This window comes from Lissotriton vulgaris, chromosome 11, assembly GCF_964263255.1.
Source record: "Lissotriton vulgaris chromosome 11, aLisVul1.2, whole genome shotgun sequence".
NCBI classification, from domain to species: Eukaryota; Metazoa; Chordata; class Amphibia; order Caudata; family Salamandridae; genus Lissotriton; species Lissotriton vulgaris.
The window spans coordinates 63229222-63247815 of NC_141699.1; the positions used below are offsets into that span (position 1 = coordinate 63229222).

Here is an 18594-nt window from a genome sequence, read left to right on the forward strand (position 1 = left end):
TTTTTGTGAGGAGATGAAGACAGTTTCAGAAAATTGAGTTTTATCTGCCTATCATACACTTTTAAATTTATTGAGAACAATTCTTCTCATGCATACATGTACCTGCACCGCTGTATCATTAGGCAATTGTGGCAATGGAGTACTAGCAGTCCTGTATCTAGCCATAACTGCTTCATATACTTCTTACATTTCCCATTTGTGCCTGCTATTCTGCATCACCAGGTGAAGGGGTGCCATCCATCCTTTGTTTTGCTGCAGGTGCTGCTGCAGATAATGTTTACAGTGCTTCTCTGTATCTGTAACAATTCATCAACAGGTGATAAAATAAATCTAAAACTCAATGTACTGTCTTTACTGCCCTTTAAATTGCTGGTTTGTGTACAGCACTGTGGCACTGTGGGTATATCTTTGGTGGAGGAACCCAGCTGAATGTTCTAAGTAAGTAACATAGCCAGCACTGTGCATTATTTCTAAGAGCTACTTTGTTCTTAAACACATTTTCCACTACATGTTTCTATATTTATTGTACCAATGTAAAAAGATCTTGTTTAGTAATGTAGCAATTCATATTCTTGTACAATATATATACATTTGCACATTATCAAAAATTACAATATGTTTTTCTATTTGCAATCTGTAACCGTTATATGATTCTTTTAGGTAGAAAGAAAGGTTAGCCTACAAATAGGAATCCACATTTTCAATCATGTTACCTAGCTCTTTAGATGACTAATACCTTAAACTAAAATTAATAAACATCAGATTTTAAGAATGTATTTTGAGCCTAAATATGTTGGGGAAAATGTGGTTTTCTTGTTGAATTGTGAAAGAGTATACTCTTAGCATTGATTTTGAAAACAGGTTCTTAAAGTTAGAATATTTTGTGTACCATCAGTCTAATATTACAGTTATCTAAAAAAATCAACCTGGTGCTGAAAGCCTCATATCTGATCTATATCACTCTAATTAAAAGGTACTAAATTAACAAATATGGTATTCAATGTTTTTCTCATTGAATTCAGAAATTGGACTACTAGTCTTAAGTTTAACTAAAATAAATCACATTTAACTGTGTGGAGATTGTCCTAAGTCTAGAAATCATTTAATGTCATCCTTATGTCATGTAAACCCTTAGGAAATATGACACCATCCTCTAGAAAGAACACTGTTCTTAAGAAGAACCAGAGTAGGTATGAAAATGGTTAAAAGTATTGGAAGCCAAAAAACTATGTTTGTAGATCTGTATCTTAAGGACATTGAGATGCATACAGCCATCAATCTTTAATCCAGCTACAAATGCTAAACTGCACTGGCTGGGTTTGTGCACAGTCTTGTGGCACTGTGTGTTTATCTTCGGTGGAGGAACACAGATGAACGTCCTAAGTAAGTTGCAGAATAATATCAACTACTTCCTTAGGAAGCAGGGATTGTATACAAATGTATTGCTTTCTTTATTGTTCTTTGATCATCTCTAGTCTTAAGATATCAACAACAGATTTTGCATCTCAGTATGTGTTGTCTAGTGAAATGATGGGGCAATACAGCATCCTGTAATTTTAATGCTACGGTGTTCCATAATAGTTAGTTGTGGACTAATGTATAGTTATGGATTTCTTCTCTAGGAATATTACATAGCATGTGGAATTAGTGTTTTATGGTAATGCCTTCATGTTTTATCTTTTTATGAGAAATTCGAATAATTCCTTTCAATTGCAAAAAGTAAATAATGAAAACTTTCCTGACGTGAGGTTTTTTACAGTCAGCTCATATTGCTAATCTAGGCTGATTTTCCTTTTTCTGCACAGATCCTCAGTATTGGCAAACCTGTCATGAGAGTCAAAATAAGTTATTCTCATGAAATTGCATATATTTACATTTTTCATAATTTGCACAGGAAATTACATCTTATGTACCTTAATGGGAATGATTTGTGATCAAATGACTCTATATCCCTTGGTTTGTCTCCTGGATTTAACAATCAACCAAATGGTATTGTCTTTTGCAGATTAGTTTCTTCTCTATGCCTCCAATCCCTTCGCTATTTTTAGAGCACTTGGACATAGGATAATTGCTGAGATAAAGCATTTGAAATATACCTGGAGACCTTTGTTTATATTTTCTTGTTTATGCTGCCCATTTCCTGTAAATGGATTTTTACTGAACATATGTTGTATTCTCTTTCAATCATCTCTTTTTTTGTAATGAAATAAAGTAACATGGTCTATAATCCCATATTTACCTCGCACCGTAGTGCAATGTCAATAAGACAATTGCACCTACTTTTTTGTGGCTATGGCTATTCAACCACATTTAAAAAATTCATATCTTCTCAGAATTGTTCATTTGTTTCTTCCATTCAATACCTACTAAGACTTTATTCATGCCATGCATTTTCGTTCTTTGACAGAATCTATCTTGAGTTGGTCCAGTTTATGAAGTGAATTTTCCCATAAAAATACAAACAAATGAAGAATCTGTTTAACTAGTGACATTTCATATATAAGCTGCTGTTTAATGGGCTATTTAATAAATTAAATAAACTATCCAAACAACTAGGATTTGATTTAGAACCCTTCCAAGTACTTTCTATTAATAGAATGTATAATCCAAAAGAAAGAGCTTTCATTGCGACTGTGGTTTGTACCTATCAAATATTTTAAAAGGTGATAAATATCTGATAACATTAGAAAGTACAGATAATATATTATTTGTTTAAGATGATGCAATAAATCACTGAATTGACTTCAAATTTTCAGCTCTAAAAGTTTTAAAGTATTCATTGACTCCACTTTTCATCTTCTAAGGCGGATGAAATATGTAAAAACTGACTAGCAAATCATTTTATTGGCGTTGTTGCAATAACAGCAAGATTCAAGCATGTAATGATACAGAACAAACCCTTTTTCATTGTTTTCAATACTGTTACAAATTGCACGTTATTTAAATAAAATGTGAGATGTTTCCTCATTTGTGTTATGTGATAAGGTTATCCTCAGCAGATTACTCAGGTGTTAAGTCAGTTAGCTCCTATTAACTTATTTAATCTGTCATTTATTTCTGTACCAATCTTAATGGTATTCATCTGTGAGAGCAATAGGTTTTCCTTCAGCAGATCCGTTTAAAAATAAAAGTGTATAAGTAAGCTTTTGACAGCACATATACCAAAGTTCAACACTTTTTAAAGCTCTATGGTTATGTGCTTGGACAATATACCATATACCAGTCTTTTTGTGCAATGACCTTGTGTCAAATAGGATCTTTTAAGCAGCTTTTATTAATATTTCTTAGTAGACCAGAAGTTGTAGCTCTTCAATTGCATTTAAGGTTCTCTGGAAGAGATTGTTCTAATTGTAATTTGGCACTTCAGTATCCTTTTATTTCCCAAAAAAGGAAACACTGTTTGCATTTCTAAATAGGATTGCATCAACAAATTGCAGCAAAATTATATGTTTTAGAAAAGCAACTTGAATTAGGGAAATACGTGTTGGTGCTGGAGACTAAAGTTCCTATACTATTTTCAAAGTACAAATAAACCTGTATTTCAATGGGACTACATTGTAAAGCAATAATCTAAAACGAATGCTGAAGTCAAGTTTTCTCGTCAGATAATTCTTTTAAAAAAATATGTTTTCCATGCTTTATCACATATGTCTGAATATGTCACTTTATTGTTTGGTTTAAAAGCCATTTAATAGAAGTTGCAAACAATGTTTCCCGGGCAATTGAATTTGACAAAGGATGATTAACCAAAAAATAACAAAATATTTTTTTTAAATGATTCCTATTTTCTCATACTTTTCCTAATTTTCTTGCAGCCGGTGAGACACAGGCTCCTACTCTGAGCATATTCCCACCCTCTCTGGAGGAGGTAGAGAAAAACAAGGCCACTGTGGTGTGTCTTCTCCAAGACTTCTATCCGGCCTCTCTGGATGTGACATGGAAAGTCGATGGTCAAATATTTACCAATGGAGTAGAGAAAAGCAGAGCTACCAAACAGAGTGAAAATAACCTGTTCATGGCCAGCAGTTATCTGTCTCTGCCCCCCATGGACTGGAGTGCAGAAAAGACAGTCACCTGTCAGGTCACCCACCAGGGAAAGACCTTTGAGAAATCTGTCAAGAAATCAGAATGTGTTTAATATTCAACGCCAGCTTTTTCCCTGTGGAACGTTGAAATCATCTCCTTATTACGGTTCGGTGATATATAATTTTAACACCCATCATTTTACGGTAAATAAACTGCGGCTTCCATGAGAAGAAGTACATTAAATTCTGGTATCAATGTGAGTGATTACAAAATAGTCTCTCCAGTTACTTTTGTTCCTCAATCTTATTTAACATTTAACCTGTAATGTCTCCTTTTCATCACGTAATTCAATCATTTAAACCTTAATGTACCACCAATGGGAAACTGCTGATCTATTCTGTGGCTCCTTAATTGTCTTTTGTATTGTCAATAAAATTTGTTTTTTTCATCACACAATATTTTGAAAATCTATTTCTTTGTATTTTGTTGCTAATTTCTTGAATATGCCTTAATATCAGTCAGTTAATACTGAAAAGATATGTCAATGGTTCTCCCTTGAAAATGTTTGCGAAATTCAGAAAATCATAAAAAAAAGTGTTGCCCTTAGTTACCTCTGACGCCTTCCTTCTTCAGACCTGAAAATAAGACCTTACCTGTCTAACAAAGCACATCAGAGCTATAAAATTCAATCTGGATATGGGTATGACTCCCTTTTGTTTTAGAATGCATGACACTTAGTTAAACAGACCGTCATGAACAAAACTGGATTTATTATCAATTTTCATAGGTGGATCAGTGGTTTAGCGTTCTAGGGACAGTCTGAAGCTTAAAGTTGTCTCTCTCGAAGCATCTTTTGCTGTTAGACTTATTGCAGAACAGAAGTTTCTTTGTTTGTATGTATGGTTGTTTGCATGAATAGACTGATTAATGAATAGTTATAAAGATTTTGACATGAGACTGTAGTAAGTCAGAAGCAAGCGGTAGACTATATTTAAAATCCATGACATTGCTTATAAACGATTAGCAACGCTTGATGCATTTCAAAAGAGCCATACCTTATATTATTGATCAAACTTAACATCTCAGTTTCTGTCCAATGTTGCCACTAAACATGTATAAAACACAATACAATTTCTGGTTTCAATTTTTTCATGATATCCATATCAAAACATACCAAAGGTGCCTATGAAAACAGAGGCTTATAATGGAAAAATTTGTTGTCATTTTGTCTTAGGGTCAATAGCAGAAAAGGTCTACATATTCAGACAGATGCAGCTTGCACAATATAATATTCAGAAAAACATTACAATCTTATCTATCTTTTAACCAATGTACTGATTCTTATCAGCCACAATATAATATTCAGAAAAACATTACAATCTTATCTATCTTTTAACCAATGTACTGATTCTTATCAGCCACAAGTTACATCTACTGCTTCTCTAAAATCAAGATGTTCTATTGAGGTGATTACATCACCCTATATATTTGATATAACATAAAGAAATATAACAAATACTATGAGGAAAGAGAAGATATGGATTGATGAGAAGGCATATGATGAACATGTTCAATTATATAAATAAGGTCACAGTGTAAATAGACTTCATTAGAACAGTGTGGGGGTCACTTATAAAAACAAAATGCAGGAAATACCTACAATGTTATAAATAGATATTGGAAGGATGAGAGCTCAGGAGAAGAGCTAAGAAAAAGAGAAAAGTAGAGTGAGAATTGTAAGATATGGAAGAAGAGAATAGTAAATGTAGACAAATGTGAGGGGGAAATAAAAAATCAATATGAGAAATATTGACTTTGGGACAAGGAGGTGGGCGTAAGTAATAAGGGTTAGTAGCCTAGCCAAATTGAAAAGCAAGTAAGAGAGAAAGGATAACCGAAGGAAGGAGAAACTGACAATAGAAGTAATGCAAAATTATAGATGAAGAAATTGGTTTGAGAGGTTGTATGATAAGGGAACCCGTGGCTGCATGAAAGTAAAGTAGATGTGGGTGAATGAATCTGTTTCTTTGTATACATGGTGCAATGAAAAACACAGTCAGCCCCAGGGAGATGAGACTTGGCAATGCCCAGAGAGTTGATTGTATTCTAAGTAAGGAACCAAGTGTAATGCAATGTTAATTTTATTAACTGAGATTGACTCAAATAAGCATCAAAAGACAATCGTCATGTGAATTGTTAAACCCTTATTCTTGGAATCAATTGGTATTCAATTGTGAAGGGTGCTTCTCATTTCCCTTTCACTGCGATCAGTTTTCCAGCACTACCAAGCCAGTAGTGAAATATTAGCATGCATTTGCACTGGGTACTTGTGGTAAATCGTCCAATTTACAGAACACTTTGAAGCCCATATAAAGCAATCAACTAGTGAATTCCAAAAGTGGATTTTGCTTTGAAGGGACTACTTTCAGCACAAATGTGAGATTATTTCAAAGCTACACAACTTTTAATAGGCCCAGTGACATGACAGAAGCCCTAAAACTTAGTAGAAATCGAAGTATTTTGATTTTGGTTACATTTAGGAAACATTCACCAATATTGTTTCCGAACAACACCAACTATAAAGTTGCAGGCCACCTGAACCAGAGATGACACACTGAGTTTAGGATGGCATCTAGGTAAGAAAAGTAAAGAAGTGATTAACAGGATGTAGGCTATCCTATTTTTACAACGGTTGCCTTTGGGAATAGATAGGAACTAAATGCAAGATACATTAAAACTTTCAGTATTGTAAACACTTATACTAAATGCATAAATCTTTCATTCCATAAAAAATGACAATGTCAATTTGTTGAGCTCTAGTGAAACATATAAATATCTGCAGCGAGGGACTCCTACAAAAGTTATACAGCAGAGTCAGAGGCAAAGATTTCCTGCTAGTGACTTTGAGAAAGGGCTGATCATGGTAGCAGCTTGTCAGGCACCAGATATACACTGCACACTTTGAATGGAAATGATGTCCTTTACGATGCATTTTACATCTCCACTCAATGTAAATAGTATTTTGGAAATACTTGATTATAGTACCCTTGAAATATTTACTAGATTAAATTATTTGTACTCCTTTATAATCCTAGACAATTAATTATGCTATTCCTACTACTGAAATTATTTGACAATCTCCCATAGGTGTCTAACCCAATGAGAGCACCACTACTAGACATGGACTATTAGGAATAATGAAACTCAGCAGACTTCTGGGATTCTGGGTTACAAAGAGACCCTCAAGCTCATCATTACTTCTGCCGAACCAAAGGGCAGTATATTGAGCTGATTGGCTATTCATTGTCTTACTGCCAAACCCATATTAAATGCAGTCCTAGAAGAACAGCTGAGTAAATAATAATATTTCAGATTCTACACACAATCTGTAATTTGTGGGCTCTAATTTCTTGATCTTGCTAACATATAGTTGATGTTCAGCAAGGTAAGTCAAAATATTGAGAGCTCATGTACACCTCATTGCCTTCTTAACCCCTTCCCTGCTGGCCCGATTCCGCCCCCGTGCGGTAAACAAACGAACAGGGGCGGGCCATGACGAACCCCAGCCGTCATCAGCACACGAGCACCGTAGTGCATGACGGCTGGGGTTCGTCACCAGCATGGAAGGGGTTAAAGTCAGCATACCGTCAGATCATGCATATTCCAATCCTTCACCTAAAGAAGGTGAAAGAAAATGTCCCATAAATCATGTGGGGACAGTTTTTGTATAGCAGTACATCACAGTGGTGGATCTTTGGTGGAGGCACCCAAATAAACGTCCTTTGTAAGTAGAATCATTAATCCTCTACATTATTTTTCAAGGATATTTATTTAAAACCTTCTGGAGTGTTGCTTTATTTGTCCCTAAATCTATTTGTAATGCTTTAACTGATGGACATCAACGTATCATACATGTGTACATCTGTCTACTTTTGAAGCAAATAAATGGACAATACAGTCAAGTACTAAATTACTATGAATTTCCAATTTTTTTATCTTTTGCCAGACGTACTTAATATTTTGTGTTGCTTTGTTTGAGATGACTGAAAAAAAAGCTAGATAATAGTTTAAAAAGGGATTTCCTTTCAAAATGTTCCTCTCTCATAATGGACTTTTCTTTCTGCACATTGTCAGGATTTTCTATCAACATCCTACAGTTGGACCACTTTGTACTGTTTGACTGTGTTTGGATTGTATAACACCATACCCATGTAAATTACAATAATCTTAAAAGTGTTCCTTCCAAAAACACATTATTTAAGATTATTGTAAGACTGTGGGAACGGTGTCAAATTCAGGTCTTTCAAACAGTAGCAGTATTCTGAAGAAAGAAAACTTTCTTATTGTAGGCAGGAGAAATTCAGCAAAGGTGTATGCCTTTGGAAATATGTTAGATCATTTAAAATATAACTGAGAAAAAAAAATAGATTGCACTAGCTCAAGATATTTGTGGATTATTGGATCCATCTGTCAGATAATGTGTTAATAATATTGCAAATCACTATGTATTGTAAACAGCTTTTCAAAATGACAATTATGCAGAGATCTTAAGAGCTGTCTAGAATGTCTCAAAGATGCAGATACCTGAATGAAATGTCAAGGGTTCTATAGTATCATTGATTTTTTTTTGTGAGGAGATGAAGACAATTTCAGCAAATTGAGTTTTATCTGCCTATCATACACTTTTAAATTTATTGAGAACAATTCTTCTCATGCATACATGTACCTGCACCGCTGTATCATTAGGCAATTGTGGCAATGGAGTACTAGCAGTCCTGTATCTAGCCATAACTGCTTCATATACTTCTTACATTTCCCATTTGTGCCTGCTATTCTGCATCACCAGGTGAAGGGGTGCCATCCATCCTTTGTTTTGCTGCAGGTGCTGCTGCAGATAATGTTTACAGTGCTTCTCTGTATCTGTAACAATTCATCAACAGGTGATAAAATAAATCTAAAACTCAATGTACTGTCTTTACTGCCCTTTAAATTGCTGGTTTGTGTACAGCACTGTGGCACTGTGGGTATATCTTTGGTGGAGGAACCCAGCTGAATGTTCTAAGTAAGTAACATAGCCAGCACTGTGCATTATTTCTAAGAGCTACTTTGTTCTTAAACACATTTTCCACTACATGTTTCTATATTTATTGTACCAATGTAAAAAGATCTTGTTTAGTAATGTAGCAATTCATATTCTTGTACAATATATATACATTTGCACATTATCAAAAATTACAATATGTTTTTCTATTTGCAATCTGTAACCGTTATATGATTCTTTTAGGTAGAAAGAAAGGTTAGCCTACAAATAGGAATCCACATTTTCAATCATGTTACCTAGCTCTTTAGATGACTAATACCTAAAACTAAAATTAATAAACAGCAGATTTTAAGAATGTATTTTGAGCCTAAATATGTTGGGGAAAATGTGGTTTTCTTGTTGAATTGTGAAAGAGTATACTCTTAGTATTGATTTTGAAAACAGGTTCTTAAAGTTAGAATATTTTGTGTACCATCAGTCTAATATTACAGTTATCTAAAAAAATCAACCTGGTGCTGAAAGCCTCATATCTGATCTATATCACTCTAATTAAAAGGTACTAAATTAACAAATATGGTATTCAATGTTTTTCTCATTGAATTCAGAAATTGGACTACTAGTCTTAAGTTTAACTAAAATAAATCACATTTAACTGTGTGGAGATTGTCCTAAGTCTAGAAATCATTTAATGTCATCCTTATGTCATGTAAACCCTTAGGAAATATGACACCATCCTCTAGAAAGAACACTGTTCTTAAGAAGAACCAGAGTAGGTATGAAAATGGTTAAAAGTATTGGAAGCCAAAAAACTATGTTTGTAGTTCTGTATCTTAAGGACATTGAGATGCATACAGCCATCAATCTTTAATCCAGCTACAAATGCTAAACTGCACTGGCTGGGTTTGTGCACAGTCTTGTGGCACTGTGTGTTTATCTTCGGTGGAGGAACACAGATGAACGTCCTAAGTAAGTTGCAGAATAATATCAACTACTTCCTTAGGAAGCAGGGATTTTATACAAATGTGTTGCTTTCTTTATTGTTCTTTGATCATCTCTAGTCTTAAGATATCAACAACAGATTTTGCATCTCAGTATGTGTTGTCTAGTGAAATGATGGGGCAATACAGCATCCTGTAATTTTAATGCTACGGTGTTCCATAATAGTTAGTTGTGGACTAATGTATAGTTATGGATTTCTTCTCTAGGAATATTACACAGCATGTGGAATTAGTGTTTTATGGTAATGCCTTCATGTTTTATCTTTTTATAAGAAATTCGAATAATTCCTTTCAATTGCAAAAAGTAAATAATGAAAACTTTCCTGAGGTGAGGTTTTTTACAGTCAGCTCATATTGCTAATCTAGGCTGATTTTCCTTTTTCTGCACAGATCCTCAGTATTGGCAAACCTGTCATGAGAGTCAAAATAAGTTATTCTCATGAAATTGCATATATTTACATTTTTCATAATTTGCACAGGAAATTACATCTTATGTACCTTAATGGGAATGATTTGTGATCAAATGACTCTATATCCCTTGGTTTGTCTCCTGGATTTAACAATCAACCAAATGGTATTGTCTTTTGCAGATTAGTTTCTTCTCTATGCCTCCAATCCCTTCGCTATTTTTAGAGCACTTGGACATAGGATAATTGCTGAGATAAAGCATTTGAAATATACCTGGAGACCTTTGTTTATATTTTCTTGTTTATGCTGCCCATTTCCTGTAAATGGATTTTTACTGAACATATGTTGTATTCTCTTTCGATCATCTCTTTTTTTGTAATGAAATAAAGTAACATGGTCTATAATCCCATATTTACCTCGCACCGTAGTGCAATGTCAATAAGACCATTGCACCTACTTTTTTGTGGCTATGGCTATTCAACCACATTTAAAAAATTCATATCTTCTCAGAATTGTTCATTTGTTTCTTCCATTCAATACCTACTAAGACTTTATTCATGCCATGCATTTTCGTTCTTTTACAGAATCTATCTTGAGTTGGTCCAGTTTATGAAGTGAATTTTCCCATTAAAATACAAACAAATGAAGAATCTGTTTAACTAGTGACATTTCATATATAAGCTGCTGTTTAATGGGCTATTTAATAAATTAAATAAACTATCCAAACAACTAGGATTTGATTTAGAACCCTTCCAAGTACTTTCTATTAATAGAATGTATAATCCAAAAGAAAGAGCTTTCATTGCGACTGTGGTTTGTACCTATCAAATATTTTAAAAGGTGATAGATATCTGATAACATTAGAAAGTACAGATAATATATTATTTGTTTAAGATGATGCAATAAATCACTGAATTGACTTCAAATTTTCAGCTCTAAAAGTTTTAAAGTATTCATTGACTCCACTTTTCATCTTCTAAGGCGGATGAAATATGTAAAAACTGACTAGCAAATCATTTTATTGGCGTTGTTGCAATAACAGCAAGATTCAAGCATGTAATGATACAGAACAAACCCTTTTTCATTGTTTTCAATACTGTTACAAATTGCACGTTATTCAAATAAAATGTGAGATGTTTCCTCATTTGTGTTATGTGATAAGGTTATCCTCAGCAGATTACTCAGGTGTTAAGTCAGTTAGCTCCTATTAACTTATTTAATCTGTCATTTATTTCTGTACCAATCTTAATGGTATTCATCTGTAAGAGCAATAGGTTTTCCTTCAGCAGATCCGTTTAAAAATAAAAGTGTGTAAGTAAGCTTTTGACAGCACATATACCAAAGTTCAAACACTTTTTAAAGCTCTATGGTTATGTGCTTGGACAATATACCATATACCAGTCTTTTTGTGCAATGACCTTGTGTCAAATAGGATCTTTTAAGCAGCTTTTATTAATATTTCTTAGTAGACCAGAAGTTGTAGCTCTTCAATTGCATTTAAGGTTCTCTGGAAGAGATTGTTCTAATTGTAATTTGGCACTTCAGTATCCTTTTATTTCCCAAAAAAGGAAACACTGTTTGCATTTCTAAATAGGATTGCATCAACAAATTGCAGCAAAATTATATGTTTTAGAAAAGCAACTGGAATTAGGGAAATACGTGTTGGTGCTGGAGACTAAAGTTCCTATACTATTTTCAAAGTACAAATAAACCTGTATTTCAATGGGACTACATTGTAAAGCAATAATCTAAAACGAATGCTGAAGTCAAGTTTTCTCGTCAGATAATTCTTTTAAAAAAATATGTTTTCCATGCTTTATCACATATGTCTGAATATGTCACTTTATTGTTTGGTTTAAAAGCCATTTAATAGAAGTTGCAAACAATGTTTCCCGGGCAATTGAATTTGACAAAGGATGATTAACCAAAAAATAACAAAATATTTTTTTTAAATGATTCCTATTTTCTCATACTTTTCCTAATTTTCTTGCAGCCGGTGAGACACAGGCTCCTACTCTGAGCATATTCCCACCCTCTCTGGAGGAGGTAGAGAAAAACAAGGCCACTGTGGTGTGTCTTCTCCAAGACTTCTATCCGGCCTCTCTGGATGTGACATGGAAAGTCGATGGTCAAATATTTACCAATGGAGTAGAGAAAAGCAGAGCTACCAAACAGAGTGAAAATAACCTGTTCATGGCCAGCAGTTATCTGTCTCTGCCCCCCATGGACTGGAGTGCAGAAAAGACAGTCACCTGTCAGGTCACCCACCAGGGAAAGACCTTTGAGAAATCTGTCAAGAAATCAGAATGTGTTTAATATTCAACGCCAGCTTTTTCCCTGTGGAACGTTGAAATCATCTCCTTATTACGGTTCGGTGATATATAATTTTAACACCCATCATTTTACGGTAAATAAACTGCGGCTTCCATGAGAAGAAGTACATTAAATTCTGGTATCAATGTGAGTGATTACAAAATAGTCTCTCCAGTTACTTTTGTTCCTCAATCTTATTTAACATTTAACCTGTAATGTCTCCTTTTCATCACGTAATTCAATCATTTAAACCTTAATGTACCACCAATGGGAAACTGCTGATCTATTCTGTGGCTCCTTAATTGTCTTTTGTATTGTCAATAAAATTTGTTTTTTTCATCACACAATATTTTGAAAATCTATTTCTTTGTATTTTGTTGCTAATTTCTTGAATATGCCTTAATATCAGTCAGTTAATACTGAAAAGATATGTCAATGGTTCTCCCTTGAAAATGTTTGCGAAATTCAGAAAATCATAATAAAAAGTGTTGCCCTTAGTTACCTCTGACGCCTTCCTTCTTCAGACCTGAAAATAAGACCTTACCTGTCTAACAAAGCACAGCAGAGCTATAAAATTCAATCTGGATATGGGTATGACTCCCTTTTGTTTTAGAATGCATGACACTTAGTTAAACAGACCGTCATGAACAAAACTGGATTTATTATCAATTTTCATAGGTGGATCAGTGGTTTAGCGTTCTAGGGACAGTCTGAAGCTTAAAGTTGTCTCTCTCGAAGCATCTTTTGCTGTTAGACTTATTGCAGAACAGAAGTTTCTTTGTTTGTATGTATGGTTGTTTGCATGAATAGACTGATTAATGAATAGTTATAAAGATTTTGACATGAGACTGTAGTAAGTCAGAAGCAAGCGGTAGACTATATTTAAAATCCATGACATTGCTTATAAACGATTAGCAACGCTTGATGCATTTCAAAAGAGCCATACCTTATATTATTGATCAAACTTAACATCTCAGTTTCTGTCCAATGTTGCCACTAAACATGTATAAAACACAATACAATTTCTGGTTTCAATTTTTTCATGATATCCATATCAAAACATACCAAAGGTTCCTATGAAAACAGAGGCTTATAATGGAAAAATTTGTTGTCATTTTGTCTTAGGGTCAATAGCAGAAAAGGTCTACATATTCAGACAGATGCAGCTTGCACAATATAATATTCAGAAAAACATTACAATCTTATCTATCTTTTAACCAATGTACTGATTCTTATCAGCCACAATATAATATTCAGAAAAACATTACAATCTTATCTATCTTTTAACCAATGTACTGATTCTTATCAGCCACAAGTTACATCTACTGCTTCTCTAAAATCAAGATGTTCTATTGAGGTGATTACATCACCCTATATATTTGATATAACATAAAGAAATATAACAAATACTATGAGGAAAGAGAAGATATGGATTGATGAGAAGGCATATGATGAACATGTTCAATTATATAAATAAGGTCACAGTGTAAATAGACTTCATTAGAACAGTGTGGGGGTCACTTATAAAAACAAAATGCAGGAAATACCTACAATGTTATAAATAGATATTGGAAGGATGAGAGCTCAGGAGAAGAGCTAAGAAAAAGAGAAAAGTAGAGTGAGAATTGTAAGATATGGAAGAAGAGAATAGTAAATGTAGACAAATGTGAGGGGGAAATAAAAAATCAATATGAGAAATATTGACTTTGGGACAAGGAGGTGGGCGTAAGTAATAAGGGTTAGTAGCCTAGCCAAATTGAAAAGCAAGTAAGAGAGAAAGGATAACCGAAGGAAGGAGAAACTGACAATAGAAGTAATGCAAAATTATAGATGAGGAAATTGGTTTGAGAGGTTGTATGATAAGGGAACCCGTGGCTGCATGAAAGTAAAGTAGATGTGGGTGAATGAATCTGTTTCTTTGTATACATGGTGCAATGAAAAACACAGTCAGCCCCAGGGAGATGAGACTTGGCAATGCCCAGAGAGTTGATTGTATTCTAAGTAAGGAACCAAGTGTAATGCAATGTTAATTTTATTAACTGAGATTGACACAAATAAGCATCAAAAGACAATCGTCATGTGAATTGTTAAACCCTTATTCTTGGAATCAATTGGTATTCAATTGTGAAGGGTGCTTCTCATTTCCCTTTCACTGCGATCAGTTTTCCAGCACTACCAAGCCAGTAGTGAAATATTAGCATGCATTTGCACTGGGTACTTGTGGTAAATCGTCCAATTTACAGAACACTTTGAAGCCCATATAAAGCAATCAACTAGTGAATTCCAAAAGTGGATTTTGCTTTGAAGGGACTACTTTCAGCACAAATGTGAGATTATTTCAAAGCTACACAACTTTTAATAGGCCCAGTGACATGACAGAAGCCCTAAAACTTAGTAGAAATCGAAGTATTTTGATTTTGGTTACATTTAGGAAACATTCACCAATATTGTTTCCGAACAACACCAACTATAAAGTTGCAGGCCACCTGCACCAGAGATGACACACTGAGTTTAGGATGGCATCTAGGTAAGAAAAGTAAAGAAGTGATTAACAGGATGTAGGCTATCCTATTTTTACAACGGTTGCCTTTGGGAATAGATAGGAACTAAATGCAAGATACAGTAAAACTTTCAGTATTGTAAACACTTATACTAAATGCATAAATCTTTCATTCCATAAAAAATGACAATGTCAATTTGTTGAGCTCTAGTGAAACATATAAATATCTGCAGCGAGGGACTCCTACAAAAGTTATACAGCAGAGTCAGAGGCAAAGATTTCCTGCTAGTGACTTTGAGAAAGGGCTGATCATGGTAGCAGCTTGTCAGGCACCAGATATACACTGCACACTTTGAATGGAAATGATGTCCTTTACGATGCATTTTACATCTCCACTCAATGTAAATAGTATTTTGGAAATACTTGATTATAGTACCCTTGAAATATTTACTAGATTAAATTATTTGTACTCCTTTATAATCCTAGACAATTAATTATGCTATTCCTACTACTGAAATTATTTGACAATCTCCCATAGGTGTCTAACCCAATGAGAGCACCACTACTAGACATGGACTATTAGGAATAATGAAACTCAGCAGACTTCTGGGATTCTGGGTTACAAAGAGACCCTCAAGCTCATCATTACTTCTGCCGAACCAAAGGGCAGTATATTGAGCTGATTGGCTATTCATTGTCTTACTGCCAAACCCATATTAAATGCAGTCCTAGAAGAACAGCTGAGTAAATAATAATATTTCAGATTCTACACACAATCTGTAATTTGTGGGCTCTAATTTCTTGATCTTGCTAGCATATAGTTGATGTTCAGCAAGGTAAGTCAAAATATTGAGAGCTCATGTACACCTCATTGCCTTCTTAACCCCTTCCCTGCTGGCCCGATTCCGCCCCCGTGCGGTAAACAAACGAACAGGGGCGGGCCATGACGAACCCCAGCCGTCATCAGCACACGAGCACCGTAGTGCATGACGGCTGGGGTTCGTCACCAGCATGGAAGGGGTTAAAGTCAGCATATCGTCAGATCATGCATATTCCAATCCTTCACCTAAAGAAGGTGAAAGAAAATGTCCCATAAATCATGTGGGGACAGTTTTTGTATAGCAGTACATCACAGTGGTGGATCTTTGGTGGAGGCACCCAAATGAACGTCCTTTGTAAGTAGAATCATTAATCCTCTACATTATTTTTCAAGGATATTTATTTAAAACCTTCTGGAGTGTTGCTTTATTTGTCCCTAAATCTATTTGTAATGCTTTAACTGATGGACATCAACGTATCATACATGTGTACATCTGTCTACTTTTGAAGCAAATAAATGGACAATACAGTCAAGTACTAAATTACTATGAATTTCCAATTTTTTATCTTTTGCCAGACGTACTTAATATTTTGTGTTGCTTTGTTTGAGATGACAGAAAAAAAAGCTAGATAATAGTTTAAAAAGGGATTTCCTTTCAAAATGTTCCTCTCTCATAATGGACTTTTCTTTCTGCACATTGTCAGGATTTTCTATCAACATCCTACAGTTGGACCACTTTGTACTGTTTGACTGTGTTTGGATTGTATAACACCATACCCATGTAAATTACAATAATCTTAAAAGTGTTCCTTCCAAAAACACATTATTTAAGATTATTGTAAGACTGTGGGAACGGTGTCAAATTCAGGTCTTTCAAACAGTAGCAGTATTCTGAAGAAAGAAAACTTTCTTATTGTGAGCAGGAGAAATTCAGCAAAGGTGTATGCCTTTGGAAATATGTTAGATCATTTAAAATATAACTGAGAAAAAAAAATAGATTGCACTAGCTCAAGATATTTGTGGATTATTGGATCCATCTGTCAGATAATGTGTTAATAATATTGCAAATCACTATGTATTGTAAACAGCTTTTCAAAATGACAATTATGCAGAGATCTTAAGAGCTGTCTAGAATGTCTCAAAGATGCAGATACCTGAATGAATTGTCAAGGGTTCTATAGTATCATTGATTTTTTTTGTGAGGAGATGAAGACAATTTCAGAAAATTGAGTTTTATCTGCCTATCATACACTTTTAAATTTATTGAGAACAATTCTTCTCATGCATACATGTACCTGCACCGCTGTATCATTAGGCAATTGTGGCAATGGAGTACTAGCAGTCCTGTATCTAGCCATAACTGCTTCATATACTTCTTACATTTCCCATTTGTGCCTGCTATTCTGCATCACCAGGTGAAGGGGTGCCATCCATCCTTTGTTTTGCTGCAGGTGCTGCTGCAGATAATGTTTACAGTGCTTCTCTGTATCTGTAACAATTCATCAACAGGTGATAAAATAAATCTAAAACTCAATGTACTGTCTTTACTGCCCTTTAAATTGCTGGTTTGTGTACAGCACTGTGGCACTGTGGGTATATCTTTGGTGGAGGAACCCAGCTTAATGTTCTAAGTAAGTAACATAGCCAGCACTGTGCATTATTTCTAAGAGCTACTTTGTTCTTAAACACATTTTCCACTACATGTTTCTATATTTATTGTACCAATGTAAAAAGATCTTGTTTAGTAATGTAGCAATTCATATTCTTGTACAATATATATACATTTGCACATTATCAAAAATTACAATATGTTTTTCTATTTGCAATCTGTAACCGTTATATGATTCTTTTAGGTAGAAAGAAAGGTTAGCCTACAAATAGGAATCCACATTTTCAATCATGTTACCTAGCTCTTTAGATGACTAATACCTTAAACTAAAATTAATAAACAGCAGATTTTAAGAATGTATTTTGAGCCTAAATATGTTGGGGAAAATGTGGTTTTCTTGTTGAATTGTGAAAGAGTATACTCTTAGCATTGATTTTGAAAACAGGTTCTTAAAGTTAGAATATTTTGTGTACCATCAGTCTAATTTTACAGTTATCTAAAAAAATCAACCTGGTGCTGAAAGCCTCATATCTGATCTATTTCACTCTAATTAAAAGGTACTAAATTAACAAATATGGTATTCAATGTTTTTCTCATTGAATTCAGAAATTGGACTACTAGTCTTAAGTTTAACTAAAATAAATCACATTTAACTGTGTGGAGATTGTCCTAAGTCTAGAAATCATTTAATGTCATCCTTATGTCATGTAAACCCTTAGGAAATATGACACCATCCTCTAGAAAGAACACTGTTCTTAAGAAGAACCAGAGTAGGTATGAAAATGGTTAAAAGTATTGGAAGCCAAAAAACTATGTTTGTAGTTCTGTATCTTAAGGACATTGAGATGCATACAGCCATCAATCTTTAATCCAGCTACA

At 34.3% G+C, this 18594-nt stretch overlaps 2 long non-coding RNA genes across 2 annotated transcripts; both read left to right on the plus strand.

Annotated features, from left to right (window-relative positions):
• The first annotated feature begins 370 nt into the window (after positions 1–370).
• LOC147678969 (uncharacterized) lies at positions 371–4482 on the plus strand. The gene is made up of 2 exons (XR_015300859.1): positions 371–438; positions 3816–4482. It is a non-coding gene; the product is annotated as an uncharacterized LOC147678969 (long non-coding RNA).
• Positions 4483–9053: 4571 nt separating this feature from the next.
• On the plus strand, positions 9054–13133 carry LOC147678970 (uncharacterized). The gene is made up of 2 exons (XR_015300860.1): positions 9054–9088; positions 12467–13133. It is a non-coding gene; the product is annotated as an uncharacterized LOC147678970 (long non-coding RNA).
• Positions 13134–18594: the final 5461 nt, after the last annotated feature.